Genomic DNA, 10,412 nt, shown 5'->3' with positions numbered 1-10,412 from the left:
GTCTCCCGCGTGACAGGCGGGGATACTCACCACTATACTACAACGACTCGCGCGGCAGAAACAGGACAGTCACATATTACTATTTAAGTAAACCCAATCAAATGTGGCATCATGGTTCGTGTGGCGATCTAATTGCAACTGAAACTAACATTTCATAGTCGGACAAAGTACCTGTTAGGTCCCTGTACTGTAGCGTTTTGTTCAATTTAGTTATTGTACGCTTTATTTTGTGTAATCTAGTCCCGGTACTTTAAGATTTAGAACAATTAAGGACAACATTAACACCGATAATTTTTTCTGTTAAGTTTTTTTCTACGTGGCATTCGAACTGCCATGTCGGATTGTGCGATGTGGCATAAAAGAGTACAATACGGACAAAAATATAGTTAATTGCTCCGACCTTAGCTCAGTTAGTAGAGCGGAGACTGTAGTTTGATTAATCTAAATTGGAAATCCTTAGGTCGCTGGTTCGAATCCGGCAGGTCGGATTGATTTTTACAATATTAAGCTTTTTAATTTTTCCTTTGAAGAGCTAAAAAATGAAACGCTGTTGCCGGGGATCGAACCCAGGTCTCCCGCGTGACAGGCGGGAATACTCACCACCAATGCTGCATAAAACGTTAGGCGCCCCCTAGGCGCGATTTTTTTATTTATTTTTTTTTTTTTAATTTTAATAAAATTAAAAATTAAAATTTTTTAAATTTAGTAATAAAACATAAGGTTTCCATAGTTGTTTCTTAGAAACTATTTACGAAAGTGGTTGTAAAATTGTTCAAAATATTTGTTTAACCATCTAAATACATAAAAAAACTAAAATTAAGAACTAAAGAGGCATTTTTTTGAGAAATTAGTGGACCAAACCGCCTTTGGCTGTTTGCGGTGTATAGATCTCGAAAAAATACGCGATTTGAAAAAAAAAATTTGACCAAATCAGACAACCGAGTCAAAAGTTATGCCTTCCAAAAACATTTTCGACATTTTCAAAAAAAAAAAAAAAAAATTCGCCGAACCGGCCGGTTAGGCGGTCTATGCCATTCCTCGCGGCGGCCTCCCACCGCCCAGCGCCTAGGCGCGATTTTTGCAACACTGCTCACCACTATACTACAACGACTCGCGGGCAGAACAGGACAGTCACATATTACTATTTAAGTAAACCCTATCCAATGTGACACCATGGTGCGTGTGGCCATGTAATTGCAACTGAAACTAGCATTTCATAGTCGGACAAAGTACCTGTTAGGTCCCCGTAGTGTAGCGTTTTGTTCAATTTAGTCATTGTACCTTTATTTCGTGTAATTTAGTCTATTTACTTTAAGATTTTGAACAATTAAGGACAATATTAACACCGATAATTTCTTCCGTTAAGTTTGTCCACGCGGCATTCGAACTGCCATGTCAGATTGTGCGATATGGCATAAAAGAGTATAAATCGGACAAAAATAATGTTAACAGCTCTGACCTTAGCTCAGTTGGTAGAGTGGTGGACTGTAGTTGGACTAATCTAAATTGGAAATCCTTAGGTCGCTGGTTTGATTCCGGCAGGTTGGATTGATGTTCTACAATATTAAGCTTTTTAATTTTTCCTTTGAAGAGCTTAAAAAAAAAAAAAAAAAAAAAAAAACGCCGTTGCCGGGGATCGAACCCGGGTCTCCCGCGTGACAGGCGGGGATACTCACCACTATACTACAACGACTCGCGCGGCAGAACAGGACAGTCACATATTACTATTTAAGTAAACCCAATCAAATGTGGCATCATGGTTCGTGTGGCGATCTAATTGCAACTGAAACTAACATTTCATAGTCGGACAAAGTACCTGTTAGGTCCTGTACTGTAGCGTTTTGTTCAATTTAGTTATTGTACCTTTATTTTGTGTAATCTAGTCCCGGTACTTTAAGATTTAGAACAATTAAGGACAACATTAACACCGATAATTTTTTCTGTTAAGTTTTTTTCTACGTTGCATTCGAACTGCCATGTCGGATTGTGCGATGTGGCATAAAAGAGTACAATACGGACAAAAATATAGTTAATTGCTCCGACCTTAGCTCAGTTAGTAGAGCGGACGACTGTAGTTTGATTAATCTAATTGGAAATCCTTAGGTCGCTGGTTCGAATCCGGCAGGTCGGATTGATTTTTTACAATATTAAGCTTTTTAATTTTTCCTTTGAAGAGCTAAAAAAAAACGCTGTTGCCGGGGATCGAACCAGGTCTCCCGCGTGACAGGCGGGAATACTCACCACCAATGCTGCATAAAACGTTAGGCGCCCCTAGGCGCCGATTTTTTTATTTATTTTTTTAAATTTTTTAATTTTTAATAAAATTAAAAATTAAAATTTTTTAAATTTAGTAATAAAACATAAGGTTTCCATAGTTGTTTCTTAGAAACTATTTACGAAAGTGGTTGTAAAATTGTTCAAAATATTGTTTTAACCATCTAAATACATAAAAAACTAAAATTAAGAACTAAAGAGGCATTTTTGAGAAATTAGTGGACCAAACCGCCTTTGGCTGTTTGCGGTGTATAGATCTCGAAAAATACGCGATTTGAAAAAAAAATTTGACCAAATCAGACAACCGAGTCAAAAGTTATGCCTTCCAAAACATTTTCGACATTTTCAAAAAAAAAAAAAAATTCGCCGAACCGGCCGGTTAGGCGGTCTATGCCATTCCTCGCGGCGGCCTCCCACCGCCAGCGCCTAGGCGCGATTTTTGCAACACTGCTCACCACTATACTACAACGACTCGCGCGGCAGAACAGGACAGTCACATATTACTATTTAAGTAAACCCTATCCAATGTGACACCATGGTGCGTGTGGCCATGTAATTGCAACTGAAACTAGCATTTCATAGTCGGACAAAGTACCTGTTAGGTCCCCGTAGTGTAGCGTTTTGTTCAATTTAGTCATTGTACCTTTATTTCGTGTAATTTAGTCTATTTACTTTAAGATTTTGAACAATTAAGGACAATATTAACACCGATAATTTCTTCCGTTAAGTTTGTCCACGCGGCATTCGAACTGCCATGTCAGATTGTGCGATATGGCATAAAAGAGTATAAATCGGACAAAAATAATGTTAACAGCTCTGACCTTAGCTCAGTTGGTAGAGTGGTGGACTGTAGTTGGACTAATCTAAATTGGAAATCCTTAGGTCGCTGGTTTGATTCCGGCAGGTTGGATTGATGTTCTACAATATTAAGCTTTTTAATTTTTCCTTTGAAGAGCTTAAAAAAAAAAAAAAAAAAAACGCCGTTGCCGGGTCGAACCCGGGTCTCCCGCGTGACAGGCGGGATACTCACCACTATACTACAACGACTCGCGCGGCAGAACAGGACAGTCACATATTACTATTTAAGTAAACCAATCAAATGTGGCATCATGGTTCGTGTGGCGATCTAATTGCAACTGAAACTAACATTTCATAGTCGGACAAAGTACCTGTTAGGTCCCTGTACTGTAGCGTTTTTGTTCAATTTAGTTATTGTACCTTTATTTTGTGTAATCTAGTCCCGGTACTTTAAGATTTAGAACAATTAAGGACAACATTAACACCGATAATTTTTTCTGTTAAGTTTTTTTTCTACGTTGCATTCGAACTGCCATGTCGGATTGTGCGATGTGGCATAAAAGAGTACAATACGGACAAAAATATAGTTAATTGCTCCGACCTTAGCTCAGTTAGTAGAGCGGACGACTGTAGTTTGATTAATCTAAATTGGAAATCCTTAGGTCGCTGGTTCGAATCCGGCAGGTCGGATTGATTTTTTACAATATTAAGCTTTTTAATTTTTCCTTTGAAGAGCTAAAAAAAGAAACGCTGTTGCCGGGGATCGAACCCAGGTCTCCGCGTGACAGGCGGGAATACTCACACCAATGCTGCATAAAACGTTAGGCGCCCCCTAGGCGCCGATTTTTTTATTTATTTTTTTTAATTTTTTTATTTTTAATAAAATTAAAAATTAAAATTTTTTAAATTTAGTAATAAAACATAAGGTTTCCATAGTTGTTTCTTAGAAACTATTTACGAAAGTGGTTGTAAAATTGTTCAAAATATTGTTTTAACCATCTAAATACATAAAAAACTAAAATTAAGAACTAAAGAGGCATTTTTTTGAGAAATTAGTGGACCAAACCGCCTTTGGCTGTTTGCGGTGTATAGATCTCGAAAAAATACGCGATTTGAAAAAAAAAATTTGACCAAATCAGACAACCGAGTCAAAAGTTATGCCTTCCAAAACATTTTCGACATTTTCAAAAAAAAAAAAAAATTCGCCGAACCGGCCGGTTAGGCGGTCTATGCCATTCCTCGCGGCGGCCTCCCACCACCCAGCGCCTAGGCGCGATTTTTGCAACACTGCTCACCACTATACTACAACGACTCGCGCGGCAGAACAGGACAGTCACATATTACTATTTAAGTAAACCCTATCCAATGTGACACCATGGTGCGTGTGGCCATGTAATTGCAACTGAAACTAGCATTTCATAGTCGGACAAAGTACCTGTTAGGTCCCCGTAGTGTAGCGTTTTGTTCAATTTAGTCATTGTACCTTTATTTCGTGTAATTTAGTCTATTTACTTTAAGATTTTGAACAATTAAGGACAATATTAACACCGATAATTTCTTCCGTTAAGTTTGTCCACGCGGCATTCGAACTGCCATGTCAGATTGTGCGATATGGCATAAAAGAGTATAAATCGGACAAAAAATAATGTTAACAGCTCTGACCTTAGCTCAGTTGGTAGTGGTGGACTGTAGTTGGACTAATCTAAATTGGAAATCCTTAGGTCGCTGGTTTGATTCCGGCAGGTTGGATTGATGTTCTACAATATTAAGCTTTTTAATTTTTCCTTTGAAGAGCTTAAAAAAAAAAAAAAAACGCCGTTGCCGGGGATCGAACCCGGGTCTCCCGCGTGACAGGCGGGGATACTCACCACTATACTACAACGACTCGCCGGCAGAACAGGACAGTCACATATTACTATTTAAGTAAACCCAATCAAATGTGGCATCATGGTTCGTGTGGCGATCTAATTGCAACTGAAACTAACATTTCATAGTCGGACAAAGTACCTGTTAGGTCCCTGTACTGTAGCGTTTTGTTCAATTTAGTTATTGTACCTTTATTTTGTGTAATCTAGTCCCGGTACTTTAAGATTTAGAACAATTAAGGACAACATTAACACCGATAATTTTTCTGTTAAGTTTTTTTCTACGTTGCATTCGAACTGCCATGTCGGATTGTGCGATGTGGCATAAAAGAGTACAATACGGACAAAAAATAGTTAATTGCTCCGACCTTAGCTCAGTTAGTAGAGCGGACGACTGTAGTTTGATTAATCTAAATTGGAAATCCTTAGGTCGCTGGTTCGAATCCGGCAGGTCGGATTGATTTTTTTACAATATTAAGCTTTTTAATTTTTCCTTTGAAGAGCTAAAAAAAGAAACGCTGTTGCCGGGGATCGAACCCAGGTCTCCCGCGTGACAGGCGGGAATACTCACACCAATGCTGCATAAAACGTTAGGCGCCCCCTAGGCGCCGATTTTTTATTTATTTTTTTAATTTTTTTAATTTTTAATAAAAAAAAAAATTAAAATTTTTTAAATTTAGTAATAAAACATAAGGTTTCCATAGTTGTTTCTTAGAAACTATTTACGAAAGTGGTTGTAAAATTGTTCAAAATATTGTTTTAACCATCTAAATACATAAAAAACTAAAATTAAGAACTAAAGAGGCATTTTTTTGAGAAATTAGTGGACCAAACCGCCTTTGGCTGTTTGCGGTGTATAGATCTCGAAAAAATACGCGATTTGAAAAAAAAATTTGACCAAATCAGACAACCGAGTCAAAAGTTATGCCTTCCAAAACATTTTCGACATTTTCAAAAAAAAAAAAAATTCGCCGAACCGGCCGGTTAGGCGGTCTATGCCATTCCTCGCGGCGGCCTCCCACCCCCAGCGCCTAGGCGCGATTTTTGCAACACTGCTCACCACTATACTACAACGACTCGCGCGGCAGAACAGGACAGTCACATATTACTATTTAAGTAAACCCTATCCAATGTGACACCATGGTGCGTGTGGCCATGTAATTGCAACTGAAACTAGCATTTCATAGTCGGACAAAGTACCTGTTAGGTCCCGTAGTGTAGCGTTTTGTTCAATTTAGTCATTGTACCTTTATTTCGTGTAATTTAGTCTATTTACTTTAAGATTTTGAACAATTAAGGACAATATTAACACCGATAATTTCTTCCGTTAAGTTTGTCCACGCGGCATTCGAACTGCCATGTCAGATTGTGCGATATGGCATAAAAGAGTATAAATCGGACAAAATAATGTTAACAGCTCTGACCTTAGCTCAGTTGGTAGAGTGGTGGACTGTAGTTGGACTAATCTAAATTGGAAATCCTTAGGTCGCTGGTTTGATTCCGGCAGGTTGGATTGATGTTCTACAATATTAAGCTTTTTAATTTTTCCTTTGAAGAGCTTAAAAAAAAAAAAAAAACGCCGTTGCCGGGGATCGAACCCGGGTCTCCCGCGTGACAGGCGGGGATACTCACCACTATACTACAACGACTCGCGCGGCAGAACAGGACAGTCACATATTACTATTTAAGTAAACCAATCAAAATGTGGCATCATGGTTCGTGTGGCGATCTAATTGCAACTGAAACTAACATTTCATAGTCGGACAAAGTACCTGTTAGGTCCCTGTACTGTAGCGTTTTGTTCAATTTAGTTATTGTACCTTTATTTTGTGTAATCTAGTCCCGGTACTTTAAGATTTAGAACAATTAAGGACAACATTAACACCGATAATTTTTCTGTTAAGTTTTTTTCTACGTTGCATTCGAACTGCCATGTCGGATTGTGCGATGTGGCATAAAAGAGTACAATACGGACAAAAATATAGTTAATTGCTCCGACCTTAGCTCAGTTAGTAGAGCGGACGACTGTAGTTTGATTAATCTAAATTGGAAATCCTTAGGTCGCTGGTTCGAATCCGGCAGGTCGGATTGATTTTTTACAATATTAAGCTTTTTAATTTTTCCTTTGAAGAGCTAAAAAAGAAACGCTGTTGCCGGGGATCGAACCCAGGTCTCCCGCGTGACAGGCGGAATACTCACCACCAATGCTGCATAAAACGTTAGGCGCCCCTAGGCGCCGATTTTTTTATTTATTTTTTTTAATTTTTTTAATTTTTAATAAAATTAAAAATTAAAATTTTTTAAATTTAGTAATAAAACATAAGGTTTCCATAGTTGTTTCTTAGAAACTATTTACGAAAGTGGTTGTAAAATTGTTCAAAATATTGTTTTAACCATCTAAATACATAAAAAACTAAAATTAAGAACTAAAGAGGCATTTTTTTGAGAAATTAGTGGACCAAACCGCCTTTGGCTGTTTGCGGTGTATAGATCTCGAAAAAATACGCGATTTGAAAAAAAAATTTGACCAAATCAGACAACCGAGTCAAAAGTTATGCCTTCCAAAACATTTTCGACATTTTCAAAAAAAAAAAAAAATTTCGCCGAACCGGCCGGTTAGGCGGTCTATGCCATTCCTCGCGGCGGCCTCCCACCGCCCAGCCTAGGCGCGATTTTTGCAACACTGCTCACCACTATACTACAACGACTCGCGCGGCAGAACAGGACAGTCACATATTACTATTTAAGTAAACCCTATCCAATGTGACACCATGGTGCGTGTGGCCATGTAATTGCAACTGAAACTAGCATTTCATAGTCGGACAAAGTACCTGTTAGGTCCCCGTAGTGTAGCGTTTTGTTCAATTTAGTCATTGTACCTTTATTTCGTGTAATTTAGTCTATTTACTTTAAGATTTTGAACAATTAAGGACAATATTAACACCGATAATTTCTTCCGTTAAGTTTGTCCACGCGGCATTCGAACTGCCATGTCAGATTGTGCGATATGGCATAAAAGAGTATAAATCGGACAAAAATAATGTTAACAGCTCTGACCTTAGCTCAGTTGGTAGAGTGGTGGACTGTAGTTGGACTAATCTAAATTGGAAATCCTTAGGTCGCTGGTTTGATTCCGGCAGGTTGGATTGATGTTCTACAATATTAAGCTTTTTAATTTTTCCTTTGAAGAGCTTAAAAAAAAAAAAAAACGTTGCCGGGATCGAACCCGGGTCTCCCGCGTGACAGGCGGGGATACTCACCACTATACTACAACGACTCGCGCGGCAGAACAGGACAGTCACATATTACTATTTAAGTAAACCCAATCAAATGTGGCATCATGGTTCGTGTGGCGATCTAATTGCAACTGAAACTAACATTTCATAGTCGGACAAAGTACCTGTTAGGTCCCTGTACTGTAGCGTTTTTTCAATTTAGTTATTGTACTTTATTTTGTGTAATCTAGTCCCGGTACTTTAAGATTTAGAACAATTAAGGACAACATTAACACCGATAATTTTTTTCTGTTAAGTTTTTTTCTACGTTGCATTCGAACTGCCATGTCGGATTGTGCGATGTGGCATAAAAGAGTACAATACGGACAAAAATATAGTTAATTGCTCCGACCTTAGCTCAGTTAGTAGAGCGGACGACTGTAGTTTGATTAATCTAAATTGGAAATCCTTAGGTCGCTGGTTCGAATCCGGCAGGTCGGATTGATTTTTTACAATATTAAGCTTTTTAATTTTTCCTTTGAAGAGCTAAAAAAGAAACGCTGTTGCCGGGGATCGAACCCAGGTCTCCCGCGTGACAGGCGGGAATACTCACACCAATGCTGCATAAAACGTTAGGCGCCCCCTAGGCGCCGATTTTTTTTTTATTTTTTTTAATTTTTTTAATTTTTAATAAAATTAAAATTAAAATTTTTTAAATTTAGTAATAAAACATAAGGTTTCCATAGTTGTTTCTTAGAAACTATTTACGAAAGTGGTTGTAAAATTGTTCAAAATATTGTTTTAACCATCTAAATACATAAAAAACTAAAATTAAGAACTAAAGAGGCATTTTTTTGAGAAATTAGTGGACCAAACGCTTTGGCTGTTTGCGGTGTATAGATCTCGAAAAAATACGCGATTTGAAAAAAAAATTTGACCAAATCAGACAACCGAGTCAAAAGTTATGCCTTCCAAAACATTTTCGACATTTAAAAAAAAAAAAAAAAATTCGCCGAACCGGCCGGTTAGGCGGTCTATGCCATTCCTCGCGGCGGCCTCCCACCGCCCCAGCGCCTAGGCGCGATTTTTGCAACACTGCTCACCACTATATACAACGACTCGCGCGGCAGAACAGGACAGTCACATATTACTATTTAAGTAAACCCTATCCAATGTGACACCATGGTGCGTGTGGCCATGTAATTGCAACTGAAACTAGCATTTCATAGTCGGACAAAGTACCTGTTAGGTCCCCGTAGTGTAGCGTTTTGTTCAATTTAGTCATTGTACCTTTATTTCGTGTAATTTAGTCTATTTACTTTAAGATTTTGAACAATTAAGGACAATATTAACACCGATAATTTCTTCCGTTAAGTTTGTCCACGCGGCATTCGAACTGCCATGTCAGATTGTGCGATATGGCATAAAAGAGTATAAATCGGACAAAAATAATGTTAACAGCTCTGACCTTAGCTCAGTTGGTAGAGTGGTGGACTGTAGTTGGACTAATCTAAATTGGAAATCCTTAGGTCGCTGGTTTGATTCCGGCAGGTTGGATTGATGTTCTACAATATTAAGCTTTTTAATTTTTCCTTTGAAGAGCTTAAAAAAAAAAAAAAAACGCCTTTGCCGGGGCGAACCCGGGTCTCCCGCGTGACAGGCGGGGATACTCACCACATACTACAACGACTCGCGCGGCAGAACAGGACAGTCACATATTACTATTTAAGTAAACCCAATCAAATGTGGCATCATGTTTCGTGTGGCGATCTAATTGCAACTGAAACTAACATTTCATAGTCGGACAAAGTACCTGTTAGGTCCCTGTACTGTAGCGTTTTGTTCAATTTAGTTATTGTACCTTTATTTTGTGTAATCTAGTCCCGTACTTTAAGATTTAGAACAATTAAGGACAACATTAACACCGATAATTTTTCTGTTAAGTTTTTTTCTACGTTGCATTCGAACTGCCATGTCGGATTGTGCGATGTGGCATAAAAGAGTACAATACGGACAAAAATATAGTTAATTGCTCCGACCTTAGCTCAGTTAGTAGAGCGGACGACTGTAGTTTGATTAATCTAAATTGGAAATCCTTAGGTCGCTGGTTCGAATCCGGCAGGTCGGATTGATTTTTACAATATTAAGCTTTTTAATTTTTCCTTTGAAGAGCTAAAAAAGAAACGCTGTTGCCGGGGATCGAACCCAGGTCTCCCGCGTGACAGGCGGGAATACTCACCACCAATGCTGCATAAAACGT

At 38.4% G+C, this 10,412-nt stretch overlaps 8 non-coding genes across 8 annotated transcripts; 5 read left to right on the top strand and 3 right to left on the bottom strand.

Annotated features, from left to right (window-relative positions):
• Positions 1-1,621: 1,621 nt before the first annotated feature.
• Positions 1,622-1,693, bottom strand: TRNAD-GUC. Its single transcript has one exon. It is a non-coding gene; the product is annotated as a tRNA-Asp (tRNA).
• A 1,975-nt stretch (positions 1,694-3,668) lies between these two features.
• Positions 3,669-3,762, top strand: TRNAY-GUA. Its single transcript has 2 exons — positions 3,669-3,705; positions 3,727-3,762. It is a non-coding gene; the product is annotated as a tRNA-Tyr (tRNA).
• Positions 3,763-4,885: 1,123 nt separating this feature from the next.
• Positions 4,886-4,957, bottom strand: TRNAD-GUC. The gene has a single exon. It is a non-coding gene; the product is annotated as a tRNA-Asp (tRNA).
• A 343-nt stretch (positions 4,958-5,300) lies between these two features.
• Positions 5,301-5,394, top strand: TRNAY-GUA. Its single transcript has 2 exons — positions 5,301-5,337; positions 5,359-5,394. It is a non-coding gene; the product is annotated as a tRNA-Tyr (tRNA).
• Positions 5,395-6,514: 1,120 nt separating this feature from the next.
• On the bottom strand, positions 6,515-6,586 carry TRNAD-GUC. The gene has a single exon. It is a non-coding gene; the product is annotated as a tRNA-Asp (tRNA).
• A 345-nt stretch (positions 6,587-6,931) lies between these two features.
• TRNAY-GUA lies at positions 6,932-7,025 on the top strand. The gene is made up of 2 exons: positions 6,932-6,968; positions 6,990-7,025. It is a non-coding gene; the product is annotated as a tRNA-Tyr (tRNA).
• A 1,534-nt stretch (positions 7,026-8,559) lies between these two features.
• Positions 8,560-8,653, top strand: TRNAY-GUA. Its single transcript has 2 exons — positions 8,560-8,596; positions 8,618-8,653. It is a non-coding gene; the product is annotated as a tRNA-Tyr (tRNA).
• Positions 8,654-10,186: 1,533 nt separating this feature from the next.
• On the top strand, positions 10,187-10,280 carry TRNAY-GUA. The gene is made up of 2 exons: positions 10,187-10,223; positions 10,245-10,280. It is a non-coding gene; the product is annotated as a tRNA-Tyr (tRNA).
• Positions 10,281-10,412: the final 132 nt, after the last annotated feature.

Source organism: Ipomoea nil, unplaced genomic scaffold (assembly GCF_001879475.1).
Source record: "Ipomoea nil cultivar Tokyo-kokei standard unplaced genomic scaffold, Asagao_1.1 scaffold1627, whole genome shotgun sequence".
NCBI lineage: Eukaryota > Viridiplantae > Streptophyta > Magnoliopsida > Solanales > Convolvulaceae > Ipomoea > Ipomoea nil.
This window is presented reverse-complemented; position numbering and strand designations above follow the sequence as displayed.